Here is a 16,394-nt window from a genome sequence, read left to right as displayed (position 1 = left end):
CGGTCTCACGGGTCACAGGGCTAAACCCAAGGGTCAGGAGAGGACTCTGCGGGGAGCCCATTTCCTTGCCTCTCCAGCTTCTAGGTCTCACACCTTTCCCTGGATCCTGGCCCCGTTCCTCCTCCTTGGAAGCCAGCTCTTTGGACTGAGTCTTCCCCACACCGCGGATTCTCTGATGCTCCCTCTTCTGCCTCCCTCTCCCACATTGAAGGAGGCTTATGATTCCACTGCCCAGTGCAGTAATCCAGGATAATCTCCCGATTTTAAAGTCAACTGATTAGCAACCTTAATGCTCCTTTGTCAAAAAGCCTGATATAGTCGCAGTCCCCGGACATGAGGATGTAGACATCTTGGCGTGCAGGGGGGCATTATTCTGCCTACCGTGGGTGAAAGAAAGGACAGACAAGACCAAAGATGACTAACGGGTAAATTCCTAAAGGACCACCGCCTGTTCAATCCGGAATGCAATGATATTTTGTCGGGTTATAAATATCTGGAGAAATAAGGTACATGAAAAAAATAACAGGCAGGATCAGAGGTGGATGGAATGAAACTTTTTAAGGCCTGTGCATTGTCCAGGAAGAGACAGATGTAGGACTTCATGCTAGAGTTTAATAAGGCCGTCCTATTGTACTCTCTCGGCCCGGAGGGTCACCAGTAAAAGAACGTATAACGTCACAACCGACAGAGACGGGGACACGGAATCATTTTTAAATAGCTAATAATCCAAGGAACAGGCAAGAACAGAAATATAAAGAAACCCAGAACAAATGCGACAAACAGAAAACACATCGTAGGATGACAGATTTCGCTTCCAGCATTACCATTTGAGAAATCTATGGCCAGAAAATTTATCTTCATTCCGCACAAGCCCAGGGCTTCTGAGCTGTAGAGAACAGAGAGCAGCCCTGAATCCCCATCTCCCTCAGCCGAACCACGGGGCGCCCAGGCCCGGCCACCCCGGGGGTGCTGCCTTCCTCACCGGGGCCTCGACTGCGAGCTCTGGGAGACCAGGCCGCCTGCGTCTACAGCAGCCCACACCGTCCTGCGTCCGTTCCAGCTTGCCGAGAAGTTCTTTGTTTCTATAATCGCATAGCGCGGTCCTGTACCGAAGTGTCAAGTAAGATTTCCTCACGTTTGAAGTGACCACGAGCAAATGTCTGTCCCCGAGTCCTGCCCTGGGGGCAGCCGAGCACGCGGCTGCTCCTGGAAGAGCAGGAACGTGCGGGAAGCAGGTGTCCCCGTGCGGGCACTTACACCCCGCAAGTGGCGGCGCCGCTCCCGGGCACAGCGGCCGCCCCTCCGCACCCAGGAGCATCCCACGCACAGCCCGGAATCCGCGCATTAGTGGCAATTAATCGAAGGTGATACAAACTCAGAGCGGCCCTGAATTTGCTCTCAGGGATGAAGGGAAGTGGGGAACGGAGGAAGGAGAAAGAAAAAAGAAATCTGGTTTTGCCTGCTAAGCGAAAACTTGTCCAGGAGAGGCCGGTGCGTCCTGACTTTGCTAGAAAGGAGTGACCAGCACATACACGTGCTTCAGGTGAATATTTTACTTTCACCATCTGAAGTCCAACAACACATAGAAAAACAAGTGGGGACTGCAAATGGTTTAAAAAACCAGGTGAATGTCGTATGGGAAGGAGCGCTGTGACCAGGACACCCCCACACGCCGACCTGGGCGGGGCTTACCCTATTGTCGCTGTAGTGAAAATCAGGCAGCATCTAAAACTCCCAGGACTTGACTTCCGTCTCCCAAATGTAGCCAGGGAGGGGAATGCGCAGGGGCGAGGTGCACAAGGCAGGTGGCAATGAAGGTATGGTGCCATAAATCTATTTTTTATCACAGTTTGCTTGATTTTTTTGTTTTTTCAAGGGTTTTCATACTCTCACTAAAAAGAATCATTACACAGTAATAGCAGAGGACTTGAAGGTTTTTTCAAGGATCTCCAATAACATCAAATATTTGCATATTTTAGGATACTCAGGGTAACAAGGAATGATTAACCTTTGATGATAAGCATTTTTTAGGCCCATTTGCAGCCTATGGAGCTTGAGTGTTATTTGACAATAAGCCTCTTTTTTTTAAGGGGGAGGAGCAGAGGGAGAGGGAGAGGAGAAAATCTTAAGCCGGCTCCATGTGTGTAACCTGAAGCAGGACCTGATCTCAAAGCTCCGACATCATGACGAGAGCCGAAACCAAGTCAGACACTTAACCAACTGACCCACCCAGGTGCCCCAGGATAAGCCATTTTAAATCCCATTGTATAAATTGAAAAATAAACATGTCCATTTTTTTTGCCATAAGCTCACTTCAAGGGACTGCCCAGCTATGAATCTGTTATTTCCCAATCTTTAAAAAGTCACTTATTTCCCTGGTTTCCGAGACATGTTCATATGGATCAGAATCACCTGTGAGATTGTATAAAACAAAAATTCTTAGGCTTTCCACCCCAAAACCCTGATTCATTAGGTCAGGGATGGAGCCCAGAAGTCTGAATTTCGCAAGCCTCTTTAGGTAATTCCATGCAGGTGGCCCATAGATCTGAAACACTCGGCAAGATGATGTTTGATGTTATTCCAGCTCTAACTTTGTCTGAAAATGCCATTTACAAGCGAGGCTACAGCTAGAAGTGGTATCATGAAGCCGATATTGCTATCAACACAAGTCAGAACAAAACATCTATGAAGAAATAAAAATTTTAGGGAAAGAACTTCGGGTCCATAGCAAATATTGATTAATTTCTCAGCACTTTCCCTTGAAACAACTAGACAACTGAAAAACACATTATTTTAAGTGTCTTCATGTTCCATCTTTAAAGTGAAAGATTTACTTTTAAACAGAAAATCTGCATTTAACCATTGGGATGAAAAATAACATTCTTTGCACAGCTGTTTTCCTGAGAAATGCGCTTTTTATATTAAATGTGTTTTTACATTAGATATTTAACATAGAGAACAAAGACCAGAATCAATCTTTGAAGTATGTGGGAGAGAGTGTGGCTTAAGAGCACCAGGAATCTTACTAATCATCGCCAATGCCCAGCAAGCAGTCCCCCAAGATCAACCTTCCCCCAACCTGGCTGAACCCTGAAATTTTGCAATGACAGTTTTATTCCTTTGTTTTTAACTCATGCTCATGACTCATGCCTCCAGATGATTTGTAAATGTCCACGAGGAGATAAGCCACTAAACCTGGGGTAGAGCTAACTGGCTCCAAACAGTCACGCCCCTAGCCTGGTCCATGCTGACATTGGTCATTGATCCTGGAGCTCTTCCCTCTGAGCCAACATGAGGCTACAAAAGCTTCTTCAGGTTAGTACTCGGGCAGCTACTTCCATCTGACTGGAGTTGCCCTCAATCTTATCTGTCACTTACAATATTCGTTCAATAAACCTTTAATGCACTACCATGTGCCAGGCAGCCTGCTCAGAGGATCTTCTGAGAAGAGGCTAGGGAAGGGCGGCAGAACATACTAAAGGATCAGAGACAAACTTCATCGTACGACTTCACGATTTTATCAAGAGTGGGCCATGGTAGAGACAAAGATTATTCCCGTTGATAGGAAAATGGGTACATAGATTGTACTATATCCTGAGTAGAAAAATACCCAGCAGTAAAAATTAACTACAGCTACAGGCTACAACATCCATGAGCCTTGCAACACAAGAGATTAAGACAAAAAAGAAAAGGGAAAAAAAGACTATGAGGAGTGTAAAGGGATGGATGGGAGAAGAGCACGTGAGTGGACGTTAGATAGTACCAATGTTCTATTTATTGGGTTGCGTGGTGGATCCTTAGGTATCTCTACATTATATTATGATAAGAATAACATCCATGCATGGATTAATGGCATGAAACAAGGACTATGGTTAATCCAATTATGTGCACTGGGATCCATTTGAAGGAGAAAGGACACATTGTAACAATTTGATCAAGAAAGCCAGACTAGGGATCATAAAAGCTACTGTCTACAGGATCTTTGGACCAACCTCAGGAATCTGCTCCTCACAAGAATTTTGCAAAGATAGAAAGCAACCTAGACAAGAGGCATTGCAGAAAGGGCAATGCATGAAGTTCCACTGACTGGTTTGAAAAAAAAAAAATTCTAGAAGCCAAAAAGCCTTCAGCCATTTCAACAAGTCAATTCGGGTTATTCATATTTTCTTTACTTTCGAAGGGAAGTTTGGAATACCCGAAGGAGTTCTTTAATTCTGAAATTGCTGGAGTAAATAAAAGAAATGTTACATAACTCATTTCTAAAAGAACAAGAGAACTATATTAGCAGATTGACAGTATTCATAGGTTAATTAGGAAATCTGTTGGTGCTGTTAAGAAACTTGGCATATTTTAATTTAGATTGACATTCCTCAAGATATAGGTATAAGTGATGTTCATTCAACAATAGTGAGATGTCACACAGTCTGTGAGAGACTGATGTCTAGAGAGTGCTTACAGTCGAGCAGGACGTAAAATGTGTTCTGGATCACTACGGATGTTTTCTCATCAAACTTGGGTCTTTGAAAGTATTCAGGATGTGGTATTGATATGCACTTGAGAAGAATTGAAAGAAAGGAGTTGAAAGAAAAAGGGTTGTTGAGCTGATTGGAAAGTGGTTACAAAGGAAGACGTCACCGGTGTCTTCCTGTGGCCAACATTTTAAACATGGCCACCACAGCTGTGAGGAGAGGTTAGGAAAGCTGTCTTCATTACTTAGGATATTGCCTATTAAACTGAATCTTAAAGACTCAGATGAGGGAATAAATCGTTGGCAGGAGCACTGAGAACATTTCTATATAGTCATCTAGAAACCAAAAGGTGGCTTTCAGAAATGGTGGCCTCCCAGAGGTTATACCTCATCAACTCATTTAGTCCTCACAACAACCTTATGTGATGAAAACTCTTCCCACCCACAATTTCAGATGACTATTAAGAGCGATTAAGCAAAAAAGAGCTAGAGAGCAGCACAGCTTACAGAGGAGCCAGATCGCCCTGACCCCAAAGCCCAGTGCCCCATCACCAGGCTGAGGGACAGGTGCTGGCTGAAGGGCGGTGGACTCCTGACTGGGTGGCACCACTGCAGTGGGGGAGGGGATGGTCAGCATGCAGACTTCTACTGGATTCCTTGTTTGCATGGTTGTCCTTCCTTCAGCTGTGCCTAGCATTCCCCAAGGTCTCTGCTTTGCCTCTCAGCCTTAGCACTTGCCTTCTGCTCAGGCGTGAGGCAGACTCACTCCCCTGGGGGAAAAGAGAAGGAACCTCAGGGGCAGGAGGGTGCTCACTGCTTGCAGGGAAAGGCTTCATCCAGTCCTGGCTTTGCCCCCATCTGTGACCCAGGAAAATGCTGGTAACTTTGATTGCCAAGGCTTCCCTGGGTCTGTGGCTCACCTCAGCCTGCGTCTGGGTTTCTTCGCTGGTCAGCTTAAGTTATAGCCTTCTCCTGCCTGCACAACCCATAACCGCTATCCCTCTGACTCAGAGCGGCCAAACTATGGTTGATTGTAGTGAGCCACCCCCCTGCTCTCTTTGTCCTTGTGGGTCTCGGCCTTTTCTGAGCCTATAGGATTATTTTCTTGCAATTTTCAGAGAAAGCAGCCATCAACACATTTGTTCCATCTGCCATGCTCAACTGGCTCTTCTGAAACACAGATATGTTCACGGACAAGAAAAATGTGTGCCTAAACCCTCATGTGATCTGGGAGCTTTATACAGAGCCCACCTGCAACATACAAAACATCAGCTCCCCACCCCAGGCGAGCCAAGTTACTGACTGTGGACACTTTTCTCAAATATGACCACCTCCCATTTTACGGTCTCTTCAAGCTTGGAGAAAGAAAGTGAGAAAAACTGTTAATTTAGGGTAAGACAACGAAATGGTGCAGGGCTACAACGTTGCACACTCCCCAGAGCTCTGGACATTTGGTCATTTCTAAGTTTTGAAACTGTAAAACAGAGGATGAATATTTCCCTTATAGAGGGAATGGATGTAATGTCTATCCTAGTCCTTTAACACCACAACTAAGTTAACCAATCCAGTGGTCTGGGTTGTGTTTCTGATGCCCAGTGGGAGAACACTGATCTCTGACACTGACTGAATGAGTGGTTGCCTCGTTTGGCCCTGATGCCCAGCACGGACACTGAGAAGCTGGGAGAAGAGACTAGAGCAGACCATAACCTCAGAGCCTAGTGTCCAGATGCTTCCCTCATGCCCACCAGAAAAGAAAAGCTGTAACAAAAGCTCTTGTATAAGACGCCACCTCTGTTGCTCACCCTCGCAATAGGAGACCCTTGGGGAGGGAGCCTTGTCTGGGAGCCTCGGTTCATTTGTCAATCCTTCCTCCACTGTAAAGTCTGAGTCATTCCTTCTCCCAAAGAAAGTTTGTATAAATAACAATAAAGAACAGGAATAAAATGGGAAGATGTGCTGCAGATTGTTAGCATCTCGCTTTCTTGTGATAGACCTACTGCGTGCTTGTTCTTTTGCAATATTCTCCCTGGAGAATAGAGAAAGCCCGCCTCATGGAGCCCCACAGGAAAAAGGAAAATCACAAACGGATTTCTTCATGGCTCATCATCTTAGATATAAAAGGGAAGTGAGTAAAGTTGTTCAACATAATACATCATTAGCGAAATGTAAATTAAAACAATAGCTGGATACCACAACATGCCTACTAGAATGTCTGAAATCCAGAACCATGACGACACCAAATGCCAGTGAGGATAAGGAGCAACAAGACATATCATTCCCTGCTGGTGGGAATGCAAGTGTTACAGCCAATTTGGAGGACAGTTTGTCAATGTCTTGCAAAACTAAACGTTCTCCTACCATACACTCTAGCAGTCATGCTCCTTGATATTTACCTAAATGGAGTGAAACCTTATGCCTATGCAAAAATTTACCCATAGATGTTTGTGGCAGCTTTATTCATAATTGTCAAAGCTAGGAAGCAACCAAGATGCCCTTCAGCAGGTGAATGAATAAATGAACTACAGTGACCTAAACAATGGACTATCATTCACTGCTAAAAAGGGAATGAACTATCAAGCCACGAAAAGACACTGGAGAAACCCTAAATGCATACTACTTAAGTCAAAGAAGACAATCTGAAGCTGATCTGAAAAGGCTACACACTATATGATTCCAGCTATATGACATTCTGGAAAAGGCAAAACTATGGAGACAGTTAAAAAAAGATCGGTAGTTGCTAGGGGTTGGGGCCAGGAAGGAATGAACTGGAGGAGTGCAGAGGATTTTTAGGGCAATGACACAATTTGGTATGATACTACAATGATAGATACATGTCATTATACAGTTGTCAAAACCTATACAACGGACAGAATGAACAACACCAAGAGTGAACCCATACATAACTATAATGATGTGTCAATGTAGTTCACCAACTGTAAAAAAAAAAAAAAAAAAAAATGTACACTCACATGCAGGATGCTAATAGTAGGGGAAGCTGGGGGGAGGAAGGCCAGGGGGTATACAGAAAATCTGCTTTCTGCTCAATTTTGGAATGAACCTTAAAAAAATCTCCTCTAAAAAATAAAGTCTTATTTAAGTAAATTCATCTCACCGCAGTGATCAGGTCCATCCCCAGAACTTGACCAAGCATGGTCTCCTTTTCCCCTGTCCTAGGGAGGGAGATTGTTGCTGTTCAATCTTTTCAAAAGAAAGGAAGGGCAGAAATGATGGAAGGAAGGCAGGAACAGAGGGCGAAAGTTCATCAGCAGAGGGCTGAGAAACCAGGATGAGTGGTAACTATTTGTTACTATATTAGTCTTCTATTGCTGCCTAAAAAATTAATATCAATGTAATGACTTAACACAATACACATTTAGTATCTCACAGTTTCTATATGTCAGGAATCTGGTTCCTCAACTCAAGGTCTCACGAAGTTGTAATCAAGATGCCAACTGGGGGGCGGGGGGGGGGGTGGAGCACACCTGGGTGACTCAGTCAGTTAAATGTCTGCCTTCAGCTCAGGTCATGATCTCAGGGTCCTGAGATGGAGCCCCATGTCAGGCTCCCTGCTCAGCGGGGAGCCTGTTTCTCCCCCTCCTTCCCACTCATGCTCTCTCACTATCTCTCTCTCTCTTCCTCAAATAAGTAAATAAAATCTTAGGGGAAAAAAAAAAAAAGATGCTGACTGGGCTGCACTTCATCAGAGGCTTGAGTGGGGAAAGATACACATCCAAGGTCACTGGCAGAATGAGTTTCCTTGCAGGCATAGAACTCATAGCCACTCAGGGCACCTGGGTGGCTCAGTCAGTTAAGCGTCTGCCTTACATTCAGGTCATGATTCCAGGGTCCTGGGATCAAGCCCCATGTCATGTCAGTCTCCCTGCTCATTGGAGAGTCTGCTTCTCCCTCTCCCTCTGCCCCTCCCCCTCCACTCTTGTTCTCTCTTGCATGCTCTATTCTCTCTCTCTCTCAAATAAATAAATATTAAAAGAAGAAGAAGAAGAAGAAGAAGAAGAAGAAGAAGAAGAAGAACTCATAGCCACTTGCTGCCTCACGCAGAGAGTCTCTCACCTCAGGGAGGGTTCCAGTACCTCCTTTAAGGAGGACTTTTGCCTGATTACATCAGACCCACACAGGATAATCTTTTGATTAACTCAAAATCAACTGATTTGGAATCTTAATTACAAAAATCTGTCCATCTTTGCCAAATAACATGAACACAGGAGTGACATCCCATCACCATTGCTGTATTTTATTGGCCAGAAGCAAGTCACAGTTGCCATGAACACTCAAAGAGAGGGCATCATGCAAAGAAGTGACTCACTGGGAGTCACATTATGGAGTGTCCACCACAATTACCCCATATTTTCTTTAGTAGAAAATAAAAGGAGCTGTTGTGAGGATTTTTGACTGATGTCAGTCTCTTGAGTTTCTGAATCATTTCCTCATTAAACTATAAAAAGAAAAGATTAATCAATTTATGGCCTGGCTAGGAAGCAGAGTCTCTCCTAAAGTTTGGCCAAGAAATGCCTTTGAATATGTCCATTTGGAAAAACCGCATAAAGTGTCGTAAACACTCTGGCTGACTTTTGGCTGCTAGTCACATAAACCAGTGAAAAATGGCTGAGTGAAAGGCTTGTAAGATGAACAGTAGTGATATTTTAAAAACTTGGGTCCTGCCCTATTCTTTTCACCTCTCCCAACATATACCCTCCACTCTGCTCCATTGGAGGCTTCTGCCTGTCCTGGAGGATGGTTAGGATTTGTTATCAAAAGAATGCCAAGAGAGGAGCACTTGGGTGGCTCAGTTGGTTAAGGATCTGGCTTCAGCTCAGGACATGATCCCAGGGTCCTGGGCTCTAGCCCTGCATCAGGCTCCCTCCTCTCCCTCTGCCCCTCCACCCTGCTTGCTCATGCTTGCTCTGTCTCTCTCTCTCTCTCTCTCAAATAAATAAACTCTTAAAAAAAAAAAAAAAAAAAAAAGAATGTCAAGAGGAAGACCTGGGCCTTTGACTGCACAAATGGTTTTTGGTTTTGTTTATTTCCGCAAGAAAATAAGCTTGAAGAATAGGCTACCATCTTAGGGAAGGATTGTCTGTATTCCCTAACATCCCCCCACCGAGTATCAGGGCAGTTTGGCACTTCAGTAGACAGGCCCTGGGCTGAGAGAGAATGGGTCACCCTAGGAGGCCCAGCAGCAGGAGAAGGATCCCATAGCAGGCTGCACAGACGAAGCCGCCAAGAGCATCCCAAGTTGGGGAGTCCAGCAAGCCCCAGGGGAAGCTGCCGCCATCCGCCCCCCCTGCCCCAAATGTCACTGGGAATACCATGGGCAAACTGCAGCAGCTGCGGCAAGGACCCTGCCCTCTTACCCGAGGAAGCAAAGACGCTGGTTCCAAGGACCCCAGCTTTTCCCAGCTGCTCTGAGATAGGAGAAGCCCTACGTCCACCCAAATGCCTGGATATTATCTTAAAAATGAGCAGCAGAAAGGAGAGGCCCAGGAACTGGCAATGCGCAAAGAATGTTGCCATTAATGTGAAACAAGAAGCCCACAAAACAATACTGTGCATTTCCCAGTGGTACAACTCTATATATGCAAGGTCATAGCAGTGGGTGCACGTACATAGGTACCACATCCTGGGCAAAGGAGCGGGGCCTGACAACCGGCCAGAGGAGCAACTTGACCGACTGTCAATCTCAGAATTATGTAGGTAATCAAAATGTAATTTACAAAAAGAATCATTCAGGGATTTTTTTTTAAATACACATTCTCTGGCCCTACCCTGGACAGTGTGATCCCATCTCTGCTGGAGATAGGACCATCCAGGGACCAGGACTCTGCCTTTTTAATGGGCATCTCAGGAACTTGGATATGGGGTGAGCCCCACCCATCTGCAGACCTGCTTTTCTGAATGGCTGCACAAGATTTTTGTTTGTTCCAACTGATTAACTAAACTTTGTCAATAACAGGCATGAGGCTTGAGTCATATCTGAATGATCTCAAGCAAGGTCTGCCAAAACAGAAACACCTGCATCCGACTCCAACAGTGAAAACATTCTCTACTAGAATGTGAAGTCTAGGAGGACAGGGGTTTTGTCGGTGTTGCTCATTCCGCACTGCCAGAGCCTAGAACGGGACCTGTCACACAGAAGGCCCCCGGTAGATCTGTGACGAATGAATGGGTACTGCCTGAATGATGGGCCTGCAAACCTCTCATACCCATAATGAAAAACGGATCAGGCTCATACTGTCAAATTTTAAGGCCTTTATTTCATTCCCCTTATCTCAGTTCAAATACATATAAAACTGCTTCTTCAAAAGGGCCTGGGCCTCAGGATCAGCCTCTCCCCACCAGTGCTAATGTGGCCATGTGTACCCCCAAAGGAACATAAACCAGACTCCAAGATTCCTTGCAAAGCCACATTTTTACCGATGACTCTCAAAGAGCCCCCAGATGGGGTGTCACATGACAAACATGGAGCAAACCCCACCCCCCCAATCCCATTTTCCAATGTCTCGCCCAGAAGTGTTCACACTGCACAGCAGCTCCCTCCTGGGAGATGAAGGCTTCTGTGCATGGAGTTCTCCCTCACCCACTTTCCAGATCAGCACAAGAGAGGTCTGGGAATGGGGCATCCCAAGAAAAAAGCTTCCCCAAGGCAAGAGGGGTACACGCACCACCACGTCTTAGAAATTAATCGTTTGTCCCCGTGATAGGTCAGTGCAAGACGTGACATCTGCCTTGTTTTCAAGACCCAGTGCCTTGGCTTTCCCAAGTCACCACCCCTGCTCAACAGCCCACCAGGGCTGTGCTTTGATGGCAACTCCATTATTCTGCAGTTATTATGATGTTGTCTGCAATTCTCTCAGCCCGCTTTATTTACGCATGTTCCTCCGACCCCGCCCGGGGAGGTGTTAAGATTCTTGAGGGCAGACACCCTGCCTTGTCATATCCTTTGGATTTCTTCCAAGAGCTGATCTCCATGTATTTGCAGATCAAATGCCAGACAAATATTTGCTAATTTCCAAAAGGGCCTCAGGTAAAACTTCCGCCTTTCTTTTCCAAGAAAGAATATGCCTGGGAAGTAAAAAGGCAACCAAGTCATCTCCGAATACAAAGGACAACTGTGTATGTAAATATATGATAGGAATAGTCATTCAAACATGAAATTGATCCTGGAGGACTCATAAAATAAACTGTAGGCGATCTGAACGTCTCCTGTGGATTACCAGCCAATTAATTCTACCGGCACTGTACGAGGGATGGTTTATATTAAAGCAGGTTTTGAAAGTAGGCGATGGTAAGTCATTGCCCATTATCTACTTTCTCCTAATGTAAGAAGTGTGTCTGGCTACTGGGCCAGATTTGTATCCATGGCTATGCCCTGCCGGTAGTGGATAAACCCCAGCTGGAAGGGATTATGCCTGGGAAGCCCAGATTCGGGGAATTTGTCTTTTGCTTCTAGCCCCCAAGATCCCTGAGAAAGAGCTACCTGAGGAGGAGGAGGAGATCAGTATGGCATAAAGGAAGATCTTAGCAGGGGTTTTAGATCATTAGGACGAATGCAGCAAAATAGTCAAATGCAAGAAGAAAGTAGGTCAGTGGGAAAGAAGGGACAGACTCCCAGCCCAAATCCGGCGTGCTCTTCCGGCCCCGTGCAAAGCCGTTCCCGAGAGTCAACGCAAATGTTGTCGTTGTTTTGCACCACACACTGCCTGAAGTGCAAATCGCCAGCCAGCGCGAGCGGCGAGAACCCTCGAGAACCCTCGCGAGCCCTCGGAGTGGTGCCACGTGCGGTTCACGCAGAGCAGAAGTGATGCTGTAAACGCGAGACGGAGTTCGCTGATGAGCAGCTCTCTAATGGGCAATTACCTCCTCTCTTCCCTCTGGCTCCTTTCTCCTTTTTCCGCCCTGGTGTTAAGGTAGAGGAGGCAACAGAGGGTCTGAAGAAGACGGCGGTTTTGTTCCGTCGGCCAGACGAGGCCGCCTTCCCGCATCTTCTGAGGCGTGCATAATTACAGGTACAGTTAATGTGCTTAAGAGCTTAGGGGAAGCAATTGTATATGAAAGATAACTTCCTACCAGACAGCTTTATTAGAGCAGGGCCCGGCCGCCTCTCGGCTCCGGAATTATGCGCACGTCTCCCTCCTTCCCACCCCTCGTGTCCTGGAGGTGCTCTGGAAGATGGGGAACCTGCGAAATATTTAACTGGGAGTGGGGCGAGGCCCCAGGAGCGACTCACACACCTCATAGATCCCTCAAATCTCACGGAACTCACTGATGAAGAGAGGACTTTGGGGCAGGCTCAGGACAGAAGCTGCTAACTAATGCCTTCCAGAAAACTGACAGCGAGCAACCACCCATCATAGCTTTAAGAACACACCGGAGGGGTCCCATGTAAGCCACTTTCGAATGGAGGAGACATTATCGTAGTAACAGCCACAGCAGCAGAGGCTTTAACGGACAGTAACCACCCAACAAGGAGGTTGTCAGCACCCTACCAGAGTCTGACTAAAATCCTTCCATCTGGGGCCCATGGAGACAGGCTGCAGCTCACTTCCTGACAGTGTCCCTTCTCTGTAGGGTGACACCAAGTGACGAACATTTTCTCTGTCAAGGGACACCAGCTCAGAATTGGGAAAGAGTCAAGGATGTTAGGAAGGAAACTCCCTGTGGCTCTATTTGCTCATACCAACAGGCAGGCATGGGATCCAGCCTCATGGAAGGAAGAACACGAAGGAAATAAAGAGCCAGAAAGAAAAAGGAAAACATGAAGGGGTAGGGGATCAAGTGACGGGTGCAGCTCCTCTCTCTCTCTGTCTGTCTGCTTTTGTCTCTCTCTGTCTCTGTCTCCATCTCTCTGTCTCTCTGTCTCTCTCTCTCTTACACACACACACACACACACACACAGTACTCAAAGAGATGGGCCAAAACAACCACATAACGAAGACAAAAGACACGTAGATACGGAGAACTCTACCCTAAAATGCACAAATATGAAGCTACCCAAAGAGAAACTTCAACTTGAACTTCTTCTGCCCTTTAAAGGATGAGTCAGACAAACTATCATTTAAAAAAAAAAAAAAAGTTAAAGCCAGTTGTGTTTTGGGGAGTGTAAGCACAATTAATCATATCAGTTCTTGGTACTTACTACATGTTCTGACTAAAATGGAGCAAAGAACACTGTGTGCCTCGTACACATGTTGCTCATGGTCTGAGAGAAGCAATGGACCAAGGCCTAGACTACATGTGACAGTTTATAGCCTATATTTTCCAGTGTCTTTCTAACAACTCTTCTCTTTAATTTTCTGGAGAAGCAGGAAGAGCGTTTAATCCATGACTTGCTTTCTTAGTCTTCTACCTGCTCCTCCTTTAAGGCCCACGGACACAGCTTTTTCTTCGTATCCCTCCCACTCAAAAATACTTGCCCTTTATAGTCATCAATACTGTTATGAGAAACTTCAAAGTTGCTGAAAGACCAGATCTTAATTGTTCCTACAACAAAAAAGAAATGATAATTGTGTAACATGATACAGGCGTCAGCTAATGCTAAGTTGGGAATTAGATTCCCAAATATCAATGGACCAAATCAACATGTTGTACATGTTAAGCCTACTCAACATTACGGGTCAATTATGTTTCCATTTTTTAAAATACTCCTCTTTACAAAGAATCCAACATTGTCTCCCTTCAATGCCAGAACCCCCATGCACAGTTGTTGCACTCCAAAAACATCGAATTGGGTTTGGCATGAACAAAAAGATCTAGGATGCTACTGTTCGTATTCCTTAACCCAGTGCTACAGAAGAACCAATGAAGACGGTCGTTCTGCTTTTCCACCCTAGCTTGTACCTTCCATCCTCAATGTCACCTCATGGTCCAAAATGGCTGACAATCCATCAGCCATGGAAAGGCTAGATGGGACCTCTCCCAGCTGACTCAAATCTCCTCACATAGCCTTCCTAAAAGTTCCCTACAAATTTATGGATGATACACACACACACACACACGCACACACACGCACATATGGTCAAAACTTAGCCACGTGATCATCTCTCACTACAAGGGAAACCAAACAATCTGGTCTTTTTACTGAGCACGTTGTTACCACAAGGAAAATTGGGATTCTACTTTTAAGGGAAGTTTGGATATTGGGAAATAACTGATTCAGTCATGTTTTACACAGAGCTTAAATATTTTTATTCATTCAACCAATGTTCATTGAACGTCAACTCTGTGCCATCTGCCTTCTGCAGAGTCCAGGCCTGGCCCTCAGGAAACTCTTGCATCCTGACCCTGACAGATCCCCAGCCATGGATTCTGCTCCATGCTGCCTTATGCTGGTGATCTCTTCAGAGAGAGGCAGCCACATCTCACAGATCAGTCTTCCCTTTGCAGACATTCAGTTCCTATGTCCCTGAACACCAGGGGACACAGGCCACACCCCCTGAATGATTCCCCTGAAGAACCCTGACATAGTGTAAGGCCTGAGGAAATACTCCCACAGCAGGCTGGAGGGATGGGGGATAAGCGGTAGCAGAGCACACTGATATTCTCCCCAAAGAAGGACTCAGTATTTGACTTTTGCCTCCGCAGTGACTTTGAACCGTGTTTTGCAGAATTCAATTCCCTGTCTGGCTCTGGGCTGGGCTGGCCGTGAGACACAAGGTGCATGAGATGGAGAAGATGGACGTGAAGCACCCACAGTCATTGTTCGGTCCTGAAGTCACCCCCGCGGCTCCCATGTAGGGCTGGCCAACCTCCCCACTCCCTCATTGCCACAGGGCAGCACTGACACATGCAGCTTCTCCAGTTCCCACCGGATCTCTGTCAGCTTTTCCAGGTCCTGGGCCAAGTGGGTACACCGCTCCGTGGCCGAGGGCACCGGCATTTCCCGCAGGCCACATGCAACGTGGAGCTGGGGTGGGGAAGCCAGGGGCAGGTTCCCATTTGCCCTCAATCATCTCTGCTGTCCTCAGGGGTCCCCCCCAGTTCATCCTCACAGCTTCATTTTCTCCTGTTTCTCATTCACACGCACACCCTTCCCCCTGCCGATCCAGCTGACACTCCACAACTTCAGGCCCAACCACAAATATGGGGCCACAACATGCAGGCCAGCTCCACCGACTCCCACCGCCGCGTTAGGTCTAGTCCCGCAATGTTCCCCCATTGCACAGTGCTCCCAGCCCTGATGCTTCTCTAGAGGAACCCTGACTAGGACACCTCCCAATTAATTTCCACTCTTCTTATGGAGCCTGAAGCAGGTGGGCAATGAGCTAAGGCTGGCAGGAACTATCTTTTCACACTCCCCTTTACTAGCCCTACCTGGGCGATCCAGAACCTCATTTTAGCATATGGTTACGTGTGACAACTAACATTTGTTCCCAGCCTTTGAAGCTTTTAGTGAAATTCAGAGATGAGCAGAATTGGGTTTGACATCCTGTCAGAACTGTCATTCTATCATAGGTGAGAATAGATTGATAGACTAGATTAGACTGATACATAGATACATAGATAGAAAGAATTTAGAAGATAAATACTGTGGAGCTTCTCTATCATACTGTCCTGAGGACTCAAACCATGGAGAAAACGTGAAAGAGAGTAATAATGAGATCCACGTCATCGCAGACTCCCCCCGTTCAGATTTTTATAATTGGAAATATGAGAAAAACCCACCTTATGCGAATCTCCCCCATTACATTGGGTAATATAATATTCAGTATACAAATATTCCAAACATAATTCTATAAAACTTCAAACATTTTAGAAAATGAAACTCATACTTGGAGTGCTGTTTCTTACCAGTACATTAGCATTTAGATAGTTACCTTACAAAAAATAATTTGCTTAATAAACAAGTGTTATTTTTTAAAAGATTTTATATATGTATTTGAGACAGAGAGAGAGAGAGAGAGAGAGCAGG

The sequence above is a fragment of the Martes martes genome, assembly GCF_963455335.1.
Source record: "Martes martes genome assembly, chromosome: 6".
In the NCBI taxonomy this organism is placed as follows: Eukaryota; Metazoa; Chordata; class Mammalia; order Carnivora; family Mustelidae; genus Martes; species Martes martes.
Note: the sequence above shows the minus strand (reverse complement) of the source record.